Source organism: Lissotriton vulgaris, chromosome 3_1, assembly GCF_964263255.1.
Source record: "Lissotriton vulgaris chromosome 3_1, aLisVul1.2, whole genome shotgun sequence".
Taxonomy (NCBI): domain Eukaryota; kingdom Metazoa; phylum Chordata; class Amphibia; order Caudata; family Salamandridae; genus Lissotriton; species Lissotriton vulgaris.
Window position 1 is genome coordinate 1,267,062,854 of NC_141689.1, and position 15,395 is coordinate 1,267,078,248.

A 15,395-nucleotide genomic window follows, 5' to 3' on the forward strand; every position below is an offset into this window, starting at 1 on the left:
AACCGTTCTAAATAGTCTCAATGTACGAGCGGAACTCAAAACATAAACGGACAAGGCAAAACACAACGTCATCAGAGGTCTCAGTTTTCTCTAACCTAACCCTATATACCGTCTTTTCAGATGGACTAGGGCGCCTCTCACCTTAGACGCCGTCACTGTATCCGTGTATACAAACAAAGGAAAAAGGGGAGGGTCTCCGCCGATAGCCCGCGTCTTAACGCGGAACTCGCGTACCATGCCCTGGAAGTACTAAAAACCACTTCCGGTTCGTGGACGCGACCGGCAAATCGGGGTGGAGCCAAACGTTATACGCTTGCCAAGGTGCCAGCAGAAAATGCGCTTTAAAACTGAAAGCACTATTCGTCAAAGCTATCCCAACAAAACGGCCATGCAATAACGACATCAGAGCACTGGCTTCTGGGGCATGTAGTCTTTATATAGAAACTCATCATCACACACTCTTCATAAACAAGCTCAACATGGAAACTTGTCTCCATCACACCCAATACACGCCATGTGGAGTCAAAAAGGCAGCCACCTCTTTAGGATAGTCTTTAGATATACATTAAGACCATAGCCATACTTAGAAAATATACATCCAAACGCGGTGTATATTCTCCTGTCTACGGCAATGTGCGATATTCAATGAGACCTAGTTTCATATCTAGGTTCAAAAGGCTATTGAATTACAGGAATCACCACTCAATACAGTACACAGAATCACAATCAAGAGCTATAGTGCACGCCAGCCATATGACAGACTGTTAATAATGTGGTTGATGAATAACACTCCTTACTAATAGGCATGGTTTATAGTGTCACATGGCTATAGTGCATTCCACGGAATTTCTTCATTTAGACCCGAAATATGGCTCTTCATACGAAAAACCCATCTTTGTTCTCTACGAAAAAGGATTTTGTCTAAAGGTCCAATATTAATGTCATATCTTGGTTTATCTATGACCACCCATACTAAATCATCTTCTGTATGAGATTTCTTTACAAAATGGCGTGTCATGTGTGTGTTGGTTTTTCTGCAGCGAAACGCACTGCGATGTTCCACCATTCTCTGTCTCACTTTATGGGTCGTCGTGCTGATATAGACCAATTGACACGGACACTTAATCATATAGATAACACCACTTGTGTTACAGTTGGTATGCAGATTAAGTGTCCATGGTGTATTCAGACCTAGGTCCAACTGTGTAACATCCCTAGTGAAAGGGCATACAGAGCACATGCCACACTGAAAATGACCTACTACAGGTGTAGAACCCCACAGAGTGCCTTGCCTGTTATCCTGTTCTGTGCATCTAAGTCGTGCATGTACTAGTAAATCTCGTAGATTATTACTACGTTTAAAAGCAAAGAAAGGTCTTTCCAATGTCAATGTACCTGTATTCAGAATGTGCCAAGCTTTGTTGACAGCCCTCGTGACATTATCTGACAAGTTGCTATAGGTTGTAACACACACCATCCTGTTGTTCTCAGGTTTTTCAAAAGTTTCTAACAGAGCCTCCCTATGGTTATTACGGGCTCTCTTCCCTGCTCCATGTACCAATTTAGCTGGATAATTCCTCACCAAAAGTTCTTGACTCAGATTTTTAACATGTATCTTATAGCTAGCCACTTCACTACAGTTTCTCCGTAGCCTTAAAAACTGTCCTATTGGTAGATTATTCAATAAGGCTTGGGGATGAAAACTATGATACCTCAATAATGAGTACCTGGCCATAGGTTTCTGGTATAATTCAGTATGTATTTTGCCTTCTTTAGGATATAATCTGAGATCAAGGTGCGATATCTTGCTTCTACTGGATTCTCCTGTAAAGCTCAAATTGGAATCCTGACAATTCAGCCATTGAGAAAACAGATCTAGAGACACCTGGTCACCTTCCCAGATGACCAGGATGTCATCAATATAACGTCTCCACCATTTAGGGCGTTGCCAGGGCGGAAACCATATTGCACGTCCATTATTATTTGATTGGTCTATGCCCAATCAGCCAGCCTATTTAATACCACCCGACCCAGGACCTTCACTGTCACATCAATGAGGGATATTGGGCGATAACACTGTGGGCTATCCCTATCTTCTTTCTTAAATATCAGGACCATCGTGGCCGTTGGCCATGATGAGGGCATTTCTGTTGCAACTGCTGCATTAAAAACCCTCACTAGGAGGGTTCTTAATGCACTCACTAGGAGGGGTGCCCATACCTCTGGGTTACTTCGAAAGAGATCAGGTGGGATCCCATCTGGTCCTGGAGCTTTGTTCTGTGAAAGACCATCAATTCCTGATCTCACCTCATCCAAAGGTGAAGGTAATGGGGTCCGTTCTCTGGAGAATAGTTAGAGCCTGTGTTTCATCCTGTTGTGGGGCTGATTGTACAGTCCCTAAAAATAGACCTGCCATCGCTCTGGTAAGATGTTGTAACTTACCCGTGGGTTATTCAAATCTCTAAAACATGGATTATTAATAACCCTCCCAAAACAGGTGGAATCCTTTAGCTCTGATGCCTCTTCAAGATCCTCCAAAGTCTTCAATTGCAATTGGCGTTTCTGCGTCTTTACATTTTGCGGCAAACCGCCACACGGCCACCATCTCTAGGTGATTGTTTGAGAGCCATCTTTAGGACTCTCAGGGCCTGCAAGCAGTGCCTATCAAACCATCTTGGAACCTCCATCTTGGGGGGGATGTGCTGGAACTGTTAATAGACTATCCACTAATTGTGCAATGGCCGTGAATGCCTGCACTAGTTTAAGACCCTGTGCTTCTAGATATTTCAGGATATCGTGCTTGCCTATATTAAAAAGGGTGTTATTAAAGGTAGCAGTGTCAACCTGTGCCCAGCGTACCCGTCTACCTTAGTCAGTAGCGGATATCATTCCCCCCGGAAGTCTCTGTGATACTGGGTGGTGTCGAGGGGCAACCAGTGACATGGTCACAAGATTGTGATCACTAAAAATACTAAAACAAATGTTAAAAAAAGTTATAAATCTCCTCACTGCATGTGAAACAAAAATGAAATCAATAAATGACAAACAGCCTCTACCTTTGTTCGTCGGGGGCACAGTTGTACCTATGTCGGTGGCAATCAAGTCCATGGTATGGTTTAGGCCAAAGGTATTTAGCAAGACACTCAACTTCCTCTCTTCCTGTGTGTGTTCCTTGTGTGGTCCCTTTTTTAACGTGCAGGTCAACCAGTCTCAAAAAGTCACCCTCAAGTTGGGGCACAGATGGCAGTTAAAGTCTCCAACCACAATTAAATGTGACTGTGCTGGACCTTCACTTTGCAGATCCAACAACCGTCTCATTAGTTCATCGAGGGAGTTCACTTCCTGTGCTTGCAACTGTGCATTGTGGAAATTAATTAGTGCCAGTCGATAAGTCTTACTTTAAAAAAATGAGTCCTTCTGCTACATCTGAGTCCCACAACATAGGCTTCCACCTCCCCAGTATCCATATATCTATAAACCTGATTAACCCCCACTTGCTCTCCCTACGCTGGACCTTGGAGCTGGACAAAAAAAAGTTTTATAGCCTTCTAAAAAGAAAGTGTTAACTGGCTCCCATGTCTCCTGAAAACATATTATGTGAAAGTTCCTAATATAATGGAGCCAATGCTCATCCCGGAACTTGCTAGCTAAGCCTGCTATGTTCCACAAAACTATTTTTAGATCACCCAGAGTTTGCCCCTCCTGTGAACAGGAAGGGGTGATGGTAGCCCCCTCTACACTTGCCAATCCCCTTTCAGTTTGAGCAATATATTTATAGGTGGATTCTGGTGTTGCACCAACAATATTCTCCACCCTTCCACATAATTCATTAGAGGGTTCAGCCCTATTATTCACTGCTCTCCCTTTCCTCACCCCTTCTAATAGTCAATCTATATCATTCAGGTCCCTCAATGGTGAAGAATCATTTGTCAATTGTACGAGGCCCTGTTCCGAATAGAGCCCCATTCCTGCATAGTAGAACCTTGAAAATCTGAGGGATTAGACTGGTCTGTAGGAAAAACCCAGTGGTAGTGGTTTAATCCCAGACTCTACTAGGGATGACTGTGAACGGGGAAGTAAAATCTTATGAATCAGTTCAGGGTACCTGAGGGTGACAATTACACTATCCCCGTGGAATATTTTCTTGGACCTTCCAATCCATGCCACCCTTCTAGCCATCAGTATGTGTGTTTGCTCAGAGATATTAAACATAACATGTTTACCTAACCAGTGAGTGACTTTATTAATCAGCTGGACGGATGACTCATCCTGTGAGCTATCTCGTCCTGGGACCCCCACTAGAACCACAGTATAAAGAAAGCTTGCTGGAGGGAGATCTATATTTGGCTAATTCAGGGTATTACGGGCAAACTGTGTGACCCCACTAAGCACCCTGTCATATTACAAAAATAATCTATGGAGCTATACCTACCAATAGGCCCCAAATCTCTTCTTATATAAATAATCAGTCAGTTGGCAGTGAAGAAAAGTCAATCGTTTATTAAACCAATAATAATAATATAGAGGAGCCTCTCCGACGTCACCCAGCCAGTGCGCAGAGAAGACTGCCAATTCACACTCAATACATGGCATATATTTATACTTTCATTGCGTTACATGAGACCAACGTACATGGAAAAATACTGGTTGGCACAGTAGCTTAAAGGAAAGACCATATATGGCACACAGAGCTCTTATAGAAATCTGCTTCTACTATTATTGGGGAGGGTCAGAAGGGGTGACTCCCTTTTGTCTCGGTGCCTGGGAGCACAGGCATGGCGCCTCCAGGAATGTGCTTATCACCTCTGAAACCATATGCAACCTTGGGTCTTAGAACAAGAAAGAATAGTATGAATTCAGCCGCCTTGTGTAACTCAACTAACTGGGGCCTACTCGACTGCTCGACTGCTGGAGGACAGCATATGACCGCTGCCTGAGATACATCATGCTAACAAAAGATTACAATAAATGCAGAAAATCGATTCTATCCCTCAGAAAATCGTGGAGTTTAGGTCCCCCCGGGAGGCCCCTTTTATATGGCTCACTGGTTGGGGCAGCCTGTCGAGCCGGCGTAGGTGCCCCAGTAGCCTGTCCCCCATGTCACACCTGTGGTTACTAGAGGGTCTGGGTCTCGATGCGTGCCACTACAGACGAAGCAACAGAGGGATTTAATTGATGAGCAACTTTAGTATTAGAGGCTGCAATCTGCGTGAGTTGGGCGGAAGAGGGCAATGAAATTTCCATTTTGGAGAGCGTTGCCCTTATGTCAATAAGAGTTTTCGAGAAATTATTAAAAAAATTGTTCAAAAGACAAGACACTGTCACCACAATTTTTGTTTCAGGACCTCCACAGGTCTTCAGAGTCATTAGCAACGTTAGTGTCTGGGCCTTTAGTGCCCACCCTCAACTGCTTAGAGATTGTTTTCTTGTGTACATTCCGTTGTTTCTTCTGGGCCGAGGGACCACTTAGGTCTGCACAATGAGTGATGAGCGAAGTGTGATCTGGCCAGCAGCATTGTTACTCAGGCTGGTACCTGTGTTAGGGCCCCCTATCTCTTCTACTTCCTCTATTTGCCTCTGGCCTTGATCATCCTCTGCTACCTCGTCAACCTCCTGGGCACAGCTCCCATACAGGCGCGGTGCAGCTAATCCAGCCCTGTCCAGAGAAAGCCTCCTTTCTGCTTTGTCAATTTCTTTAGAAATTACCCCCACTGCTTTTATCAGAAAGAGTCAATAGTATCTTTACTTATATCCTGTTTTGAACATGTGGGGGCCCCTTTCCTCCTCCCATGGTGTGCTTGAGCCTTCAGTCACCCAAACCCTCCTCTATACACTGGGCATAAACAGAGAGGATGCACGCAACAAAAAGAACTCACATGTGCTTCGTCGATAGACACTTCCTGCATGCTCCTTTATGCTTTCCCAATCAACAGTGGGCAGCCCAGGCATGTCAGTCCTCCCTCAAATGAGAATCACTGGTCCACTAGTCTACGGCCAAGAGAGTTGGTCCGGCTGGACCTCGTAGATCCGCGGACAGACGCAGACTGGACTGGGCACCCCCTTGCGTGTCCCGTGCTGCGGGGTCCGCGATATACTTTTAAAGTGCCACCGAGCGCAGACGCAGTGACGGCAGAGCTTCATGGCTCTCAGCTTTGTGGGGCTTGGAGTCCCCCCTGGCTGTGGCTGCTGCTAGTGCTCTGGTTTTCCACAGGCGGGTCCCGCTCTCCGGGGGTCGCAATGTACTTTTGAAGTGCCTCTCGGTGTGGACACAGTGACTGCAGCGCCTCCTGGCACTCAGATTTGTGGGGCTTGGAGTCCTCCCCTGGCTGTGGCTGCTGCTGGTGCTGTGCTTCTCTACTGGCGGCTCCCGCGCTGCAGGGATCACAATGTACTTTTAAAGCTCACCGGGCGCGGACACGGTGATGGCAGCGCCTCCTGGTATTCAGCTTTGTGGGACTTGGAGTCCTCCCCTGGATGTGGCTGCTGCTGGTGCTCTGTTTCTCTACTGGTGGCTCCCAGGACCTAGCACTTATCTGTTTCTTATATTTTAGGCCCAGTTATTCATATTTATGAAAATAGCAGTTTAAATATATATGGACCTCTCCATATTAACCGCCAGGTAGAGTCAAGGGAAGCAAATATCATGATTTCCTCACCTCAAGCAGTTAATTTTATTATGTTCCGTATTACTTTGTAAGTCATTTATGCGTTAAAAAGTAATGTGTCAATAATAGGAAATGTATTTTCTTTTAAATATACTATAATCAAACTATTTGCCCTTGAATGAACCCTTAGTTGCAGATGGATGTTGAAATTGTTCTTCTAGGCACACAATAAAGCAAATGTAATAACTTTTTTTCATTACAGTAGAACATATTCGCTTCTCAAACTATATATTCGTGCAAGCATTGACATTTTCTCTTTTGTGTCCCCGTAGACTTTGAAACAGCAATTTGCGATGGTAAGTTTACTCTTTTAAGAAAACCTTTGGAAAACAACTGTCTCCTGTAGAACTTGTAATGTAGTTTATTATGTGCATAGGGATGCAGAGTGCATCCTGTTATTACCTATTTTCTCTGTGTTATGCATGACAAGCATCACTTGGTTTGTTTTGGTCATAGAAGGACATGCACATTTTGTGTGCGTTGTTTTGAAGTCTGGCAACTGCAATTATCATCTGACATTTACCTAGCAGTGCATAGCGCCTTCAATTGATTTGTTCTGGTTTGATTTGTTCACCACCACCCTTCTGGACAACCTGGCCAATCTCGGACTCAAACAACTTGTTGACACCCCCACTCACACAGCCGGACACACGCTCGACCCTATCTTCACCTCCAGCAAGCACATCTCCTTCGATCACACTACAGCTCTCCACTGGACGGATCACAGTTGTGTTCACTTCAGCTACAAAACCACCCTGACCCACAACCGTCCACAACCTATTCCTCGGAGAAACTGGAACAAAATCACCACCGACCAACTCCTCACATCACTCAGCCAAAACCCTCCCACCCTCTCTATGGACCCAGACCAAGCGGCCACCAACCTCAGGCATTGGATTACCCTCAGTGCGGACGAATTAGCACCCCTGAAAAAGCACCAGATGAAATCAGCCAGCAAAAAGGCTCCCTGGTTCAATGACGAACTTAAAACATCCAAGAAGCTATGCCGCACCATAGAGAAGAATTGGAGAAAAAACCCAACCTCAGACAACATGGCCTCCCTCAAGACAGCTACCCGCAAACACCACCAACTGATTCGATCCGCCAAGAAATCAGCATTCAAGGATCGTCTCGACAACAACACTCATAACAGCAAGGAACTCTTCAATATCGTCAAAGAATTCACCAACCCCACCCCAGCAACTAAAGACATCACCCCCTCCCAAGACCTCTGCAATGCGCTATCCTCCTTCTACAACAAAATTGCTGACATCCACAACAGCTTCGAGAATTCTCCCAGCGATCAACCCGCCCCACCCCCTTCAGATCCTACTCTTCCAACTAACAACCTCAGCGCCTGGAACCCAATCACCACTGAAGACACAATTCACCTCATGAACTCAATCCACTCTGGCTCGCCTTCTGACCCCTGTCCCCACCACATCTTCAACAAAGCTGACTCCATCATCGCACCCCAACTCCGCGATGTCATCAACTGCTCTTTCAACTCTGCCACCTTTCCAGAAAGCTGGAAACACGCCGAACTCAGCGCCCTTCTGAAGAAATCCACAGCGGACCCCTCAGAACTGAAAAACTACCGACCCATATCCCTCCTCCCTTTCCCGGCCAAAGTCATCGAGTTTATCAACCTTGATAAACGAGTTAAATTCAAGGCACTATGCTTTATGCACAAGATAAAAATTGAAGTTGCCCCCACCTATCTCCAATCTCTTGTCAAACCCTATGTTCCCGCACGCTCCCTCCGTTCCTCCTCCCAACATCTTTTCTGTGTGCCTAAGTTTAGGCTCACCAGAGTGGGTGGCCGTTCCTTTTCTGTACTAGGACCCAGACTTTGGAATTCTCTTCCTTTGGACCTACGAGTGGAGCATTGCCATCTTCGCTTCCGCAAAGCCGTTAAAACCTGGCTCTTTGCTCAATAACTCTCTCCGGTAAGCCGCAAAGCCGTTAAGACCTGGCTTTTGCGCAATAACTCCCTCCGGATTACTATGCTATACTGTCAATCAGCGCCGGGAAACCCTCTAGGGTAGCTGTTCGCGCTCTACAAGATTAATAATAAATAAATAATAATAAATAAATAAAGCCGTCAACAGCCAGCTCGCCGCCTTCCTTGAATCCAACAACTCCCTTGATCCATCTCAATCCGGGTTTCGAGCGAAACACAGCACCGAAACCGCCCTCATTGCAGCGACCGACGACATCCGAGCACTCCTGGACAATGGAGAAACACTGGCCCTCATCCTACTCGACCTTTCCGCCGCTTTCGACACAGTCTGCCACGGCACCCTTATTCATTGATTCAGCAACATCGGCATACAAGGAAACGCCTTGGACTGGATCATCTCATTCCTCGCTGGGAGAACTCAAAGAGTCCGACTTCCCCCATTCTACTCAGAGGCCACCGAAGTCATCTGCGTCGTACCTCAAGGATCCTCACTCAGTCCCACCCTCTTCAACGTCTACATGAGTCCTCTTGCCTCCATCGCGCGTCAACACAACCTCAACATCATCGCTTACGCCGACGTCACCCAGCTAATCCTTTCCCTCACCAAAGACCCCAACACCGCCAAAACCAATCTTCACGAAGGCATGAAAGAAGTAGCCGAATGGATGAAACAGAGCCGCCTAAAACTCAACTCAGACAAAACGGAGGTGCTCATCCTAGGATCTTCCCCCTCAGCTTGGGACGACTCTTGGTGGCCTTCAGCTCTGGGCACAGCACCCACACCCACAGACCATGCACGTAACCTTGGCTTCATCCTAGACTCCTCTCTCTCGATGTCCAGACAAGTCAACGCCGTCTCGTCCTCCTGCTTCAACGTACTTCGCATCCTCAAAAAGATCTTCCGCTGGATCCCCCTCGAGACAAGAAAGACTGTCACCCACGCACTGGTCACGAGTCGACTGGATTATGGTAACACACTTTACGCCGGAATCACAACAAAATTACAGAAAAAACTCCAGCGCATCCAAAACGCGTCAGCGAGACTCATATTAGACATCCCGCGCCAAGATCACATCACCGGACATCTAAAAGACCTCCACTGGCTTCCCGTCAACAAAAGAATTACTTTCCGCCTTCTCACCCACGCACACAAGGCCCTCTACAATCTAGGACCCGAATGCCTCAACACTCGATTGTCCTTCTACAAACCCACCCGCCAACTAAGATCGTCCAATCAAGCCCTCGCCGCAGTCCCATGCATCCGGAAATCCACCATGGGTGGCAGATCCTTCTCCTTCCTTGCTGCCAAGACCTGGAACTCACTCCCCACCCACCTCCGCCTTACTCAGAACCACATCTCCTTCAGAAAAGAACTGAAAACCTGGCTATTCGACAAATAATTGAACCCCTTCCTCTAGCGCCTTGAGACGCTCTGGGTGAGTAGTGCGCTATACAAATGCCTGAACTTGAACTTGAACTTGAACTCCTCTCTTAGAATTCACACACTACCTCTTTGTTTCAGTCATGCTTCTTTTCACACAAGCAGCACTTTCCATTTTGTTTATTACTATTTGACATTGTTAACTTTATTGGGTCTGGTGTTAGCTAAGTCATTTGATTTTACTAACTCATAAGGGGGCAGATTTACAATAACTGGAGCATCCCTGCATATTAGCAGGGATGCACCAGTTATTGTGCACTGCGGCTCCGCCACCATGGATGCGCAACATTTACAATGTGCGTGACGCATCTGTGCCGTAAAGGCGGCGCATTGCTGGAGTTGCGTTACAAGCGCGACGCAGCTCCAGCAATGCTCTGGGGGGCCCTATCTGTACAATGCTGCGTCAATCCTTATGCCTGCTTCAAGCAGGTGCAGGATTTTGACGCAGCATTGGCCCAAAAGTGACTGAGTGAAATGTTGTAGATTTCCCTCAGCCACTTTTAGCAGGCACTCCCCCCGCACAGGAACGCCTACTTCTGGCACAGGGCTTTACAACTTGATGTATCTCCAAGATATGTCACGTTGTAAATAACCCGCACCATGGCGCATCTATTGCACCGCCGCTGCATCACAAAAATGATGCAACGGCAGCATAAAAGAGGCGAAGGGGGCTTGTAAATCTGCCCCAAAGTTTTAAGGAAAGCCATCTTGTTCCATTTACATCCAATACATGGTGACCAGGCAAGGTGCTCAAGGGTGAGGGATGGCAACCAAAGAACCCGTATAGAATGGAAAAGGTTCAACAAATACAAATTACCATGAGCACTCAGATATGTTACAAGGTAGGATTGTACAAATTAGGAATTTTATCATTCCAGTCTCTTTATTGAACCCACAGGCACTTCCTTAAATTCACGCACCAGTATAACTAGCCAAGTCACATTTTATTACAGCCAACACATGTTTTTTCATAGTTTCGTATTAGCCTCTGACTTAATCAGGGCGGCGAATAAATACATCCCAGATCAGCTAATTCCTAAAGCTAAATATGTATGTTGCCATCACCCCCCAACAATAAGGTAAAAAGGACATAGCTTTCCAATATACTAGAAAATTAATGATATAGGGCCCGATTCACAGAACTAACTTAAGACAATATCCTAAACTTACTACCATTTTGGTATTCACAGAAGGCACTTACTCATTTTGGTATTCACAGAAGGCACTTACTCATTTCTGTATTCACAGAAGTTAGGAGTCCTAACTTTAGGACTCCTAAATGCCTTCTGCGAATACCGAAAGTCCTAAAATTAGTTTTTTTCTCAGTTTAGGAGTAGTAAAGTTAGGACTCCTAACTTTAGGCCTCCTAAATGTCTTCTGTGACTACTGACAGTCTTAAAATTAGGATTTTTCTCAGTTCAGTAGTAGTAAAGTTAGGACTCCTAACTTTAGGACTCCCAAATGCCTTCTGTGAATACCGAAAGTCTTAAAATTAGGATTTTTCTCAGATTAGGAGTAGTAAAGTTAGGACTCCTAACTTTAGAACTCCCAAATGCCTTCTGTGAATACCGAAAGTCTTAAAATTAGGACTTTTCTCAGTTTAGTGGTAGTAAAGTTAGGACTCCTAACTTTAGGACTCCTAAATGCCTTCTATGAATACCGAAAGTCTTAAAATTAAGATTTTTTTCAGTTTAGTAGTAGTAAAGTTAGGACTCCTAACTTTAGGACTCCTAAATGCCTTCTATGAATACCGAAAGTCTTAAAATTAAGATTTTTTTCAGTTTAGTAGTAGTAAAGTTAGGACTCCTAACTTTACTACTCTCTGGTTCGGCCCCCAAAATAAGGAAGTCTCTACCACTGTATGTTTGGCTGAACTCATCAACCTGGGTTTTGAAAAGGGTGGTCAAAAGGATTTTAATTAATATATTTTTACTGAACTGAATTGACATGAGTCAGAAATGAGGATGTGGCCTAATGGCTAGGGTGGCCGATCTCAAAGTGGGGAACCAGGTTTGAGTCTTGGCAATAATGCTCAACATCCTGTGATTCTAGGCAAATCACCTAAACATCCGTGCCTAACGAAAACAAATGTGTCCTTGTGTAAGCAACTGGTGCTCATGCAAAGTGCTCTGATATCCGATACCTTTGGGTCAAGTTTGTGCTATAAAAAACTCTGGAAATAAAACGTAACCATACAACAACACCTGGTTCTCTACACCAAAAGTCTGCAAAATCATTGCAGGTGAAACATTATCAGTCCATGACACACTACGATCCTAGTTAAAGTAAGTCAGATATACTTCAAAAACTAACCTGTGCTCACCCCTCTGGAAGTTTGGCACAGAGCAGGCAGGCTTAACTTAAGAGGCAATGTGTAAAGTATTTGTGAACACATCAAAACAGTAACTGCGTGAAAACACCACAAAAAGACTCCACACCAGTCTAGAAAAATTGATTATATTATTCTGAACAAAACAAGCCCAAAATGACTAAACTCTAATAAGTCAAAGTCAAGACATACATTTTTTAAATATTTAGGGGTCTGGCGGTGGCCCAGCGCTACATTATCCCTGGCGCAGGTATAATGTAGAGCAGTGGTCTACGAAGTGATGCATCTACCTAGATGTGTCACTTCGTAAATATGGCGCAACATGGCTCATTTCTTATGCTACTGGTGCGTCACAAAAAGGGACATACCGGCTGTGCAAGAGCGACGCAAGGGCTCATAAATAAGCCCCTTGGAGTACTACTTCCAATTGAATGAGCCACACTGAAAGGTAGTACAACCTCTGGCATTTCGTTCTGAGGTTATTCCGTGGAGTAAATTGGATAACTGATCTTTAGCTCCATTACTCCCCTTTGGTAACTCTTGTTTGGCCACCTACAGACTGGCACACCTATCACACCTCATGTCAAGCTTGACTTTGATATACGCTATACCTATGGGCAATGTTTTTTTAACTTTATTTTCTTTAATTGAATGGAAAAACATGGAATTATACATCAGTTGTGAGACTAGATGGGCAGGATGAAGACAGCAAAGCAGACATACTAAGGCAGAGATCTACACATCCACACAGACTGCATTTGGTCCAACTCCTTGATATACCTCAATGCTTAGATCACTCCTTTAACGGGACCCATATTCTAGTTGCCAACTCCCGCCTTCTTTTCCCCCTTAGAAGAAAAACAAAGGGCTCCAAATTATACTTTGCAACCATCCTTGCTCTCCAATTAAAGAATGAGTGGGCTTCCAGACTTATCCATTGAGACATAATACACAGCCGAATCATTGCCATCGCTGCAAACAGGAAGGCGGAAACATACCTAGATGTTTCACCCATCCAGGTATCCTCGCACCCCATTATCACCAGCTCAGGGGAGATTACAACCGGAATTTCCAGCGCCATTTTGATAAAATACTCAACTTCCTGGAGGAATTCCCTCAGATTTGGACACAAATAAAACACCCCTATAGCAATGGATGCTCGAAGCCCACACCTACGACAACTATCAGCCTTCCGCCCCCTCCACCCACTTTGCAATCTTTGCCGGTGTGTAGTATAGATCAAACATTGCCATATAGCTTTGAGTCTGTAAGCTACCATAGACTAAACTATGGCTTGCCAGTTCCAATGAAGGCCTAATATCAACCCCAGTCCTACAAAATATTCCCTCCCATTTTGTATTCTGTACGTCAACATCGTCCGGGAGACCTGATAACAGGTGTTGATAAACTGTACCTATTCTCGAACTAATTCGATTAAAATAACCTTTTTAAATATTGTGGGAGTATCATGATGGTATTTATCAATGAAACTTCAGATCTGGAGATATTTAAAAAAAATCATGAGTATTTAAATGAAACATCTCCCTTAAAAAGAAGAAGGAAGCCAATTGCCCACCCGAACATAGGCCGCCTATATCCTTCAGGCCCAGCAGCTGCCATCTAAATATACCTGGTCCTGAAAAATAGATGGCAAAACTCCAGCAGCCGTAAAGGGCGTATAGGTATTAATATTTGGAATTGTCCATTTATGGCGAATTTTCCACCAGTCTGAAAACACAGCCCTGATTACTTTGAACCTTGTTTTTTTTAAGTAACTTGGTTCAAGTATACGCATTAGAATACCCTTAGCCGCCTCTCCCAAACCTATCTCGTAAATAGTTGGTCTGTTGGCTAACTGAACCTCTGCCCTATCTCCTACCAACAATACTCAAAAATGTTGCAGCATAGCTGACCAATAATACAATAAAATAATAAGGACCGCCCATCCCCCACGGTCTCTAGGGAGGCACATACACTTGGCCGCCCTACTTGACCGACGGTATCCCAAGAGGAATCTAAAACAAAATCGCCTCGGCCCTACCCTGACTCACTTGCAAAAACTCTAGTGGGATAGTTTTAAATAAATACAAAACATTTGGGAGGACCAACATTTTAAGTACGTTGCAGTGGCCATACAACGAAAGGTGCAGATGATCTAATCTTTCTAACGTATTATTAACAGATTCAACCACTGGAAGGACATTCAAGTCAGTGATATTGGCCACTGAAGCAGTGATTTTGACCCCCAAATATATTGCTTCCGTAACAACAGGAACATCAGAGGGACACATAGCGGCTGATTGTATGACCTGAGTTTTATAAACATTCAGCTTATAGCCTGATGGTAGGCCAAATTGCTCAGCAAGAGTCTTTAGAGCTGCAAAGGCAGGACCGACATCTCTAGTTAGAAGCACAATATCGTCCACATAGGCCAGCGTCTTATACTCTTGACCATTGACCCTAACCAGCAAAATATTCGGATTCCCTTTGATTTTACTAAGAACAATAAAATAACCTGTCTCCTGCCCTGAGATACAAATTGTTGCAGCTGGAGAAATATACAATGCTTGTAATGCCTGTATAAATTCGATATTAAAGCCCTTCCAGCGGAGCCCTGCCGATAAGAACCCCCAGGAGACCCTGTTGAATGCCTTCTCGGTGTCCAACAGGATCACTCCGAGGGGAGACTCCATGACCTGCGCCCAATCCAAAAGGGCAATGACCCGCAGAACATGGTCGGGCGTATCCCTGCCGGGAATAAACCCATGCTGCCATATGGACACTAAAGGAGTAATAACCTCCGCAAGTCTAGTGCCTACATTTTAGAGTATATTTTGCTGTCTGTATTAATTAATGAGATAGGCCGATAAGATGAGGTGTTTAGCTCAGACTTGTCTTTTTTCTTGAAAAGTACTATCGTAGTTTGCCGCCAAGATTCAGGTATGACACCCTTCTGTGCCGCCCTAAAGACTGATAAAACGTCTTGAAGGATTTCTT

At 44.8% G+C, this 15,395-nt stretch overlaps 1 long non-coding RNA gene across 1 annotated transcript in view; it reads left to right on the forward strand.

Annotated features, from left to right (window-relative positions):
• The first annotated feature begins 6,938 nt into the window (after nt 1–6,938).
• LOC147727781 (uncharacterized) overlaps nt 6,939–15,395 on the forward strand; it is a 146,114-nt gene continuing 137,657 nt past the window's right edge. The window contains exon 1 of the long non-coding RNA XR_015309511.1: nt 6,939–6,961. This is a non-coding gene — a long non-coding RNA (uncharacterized LOC147727781). The remainder of the gene's footprint in view (nt 6,962–15,395) is intronic.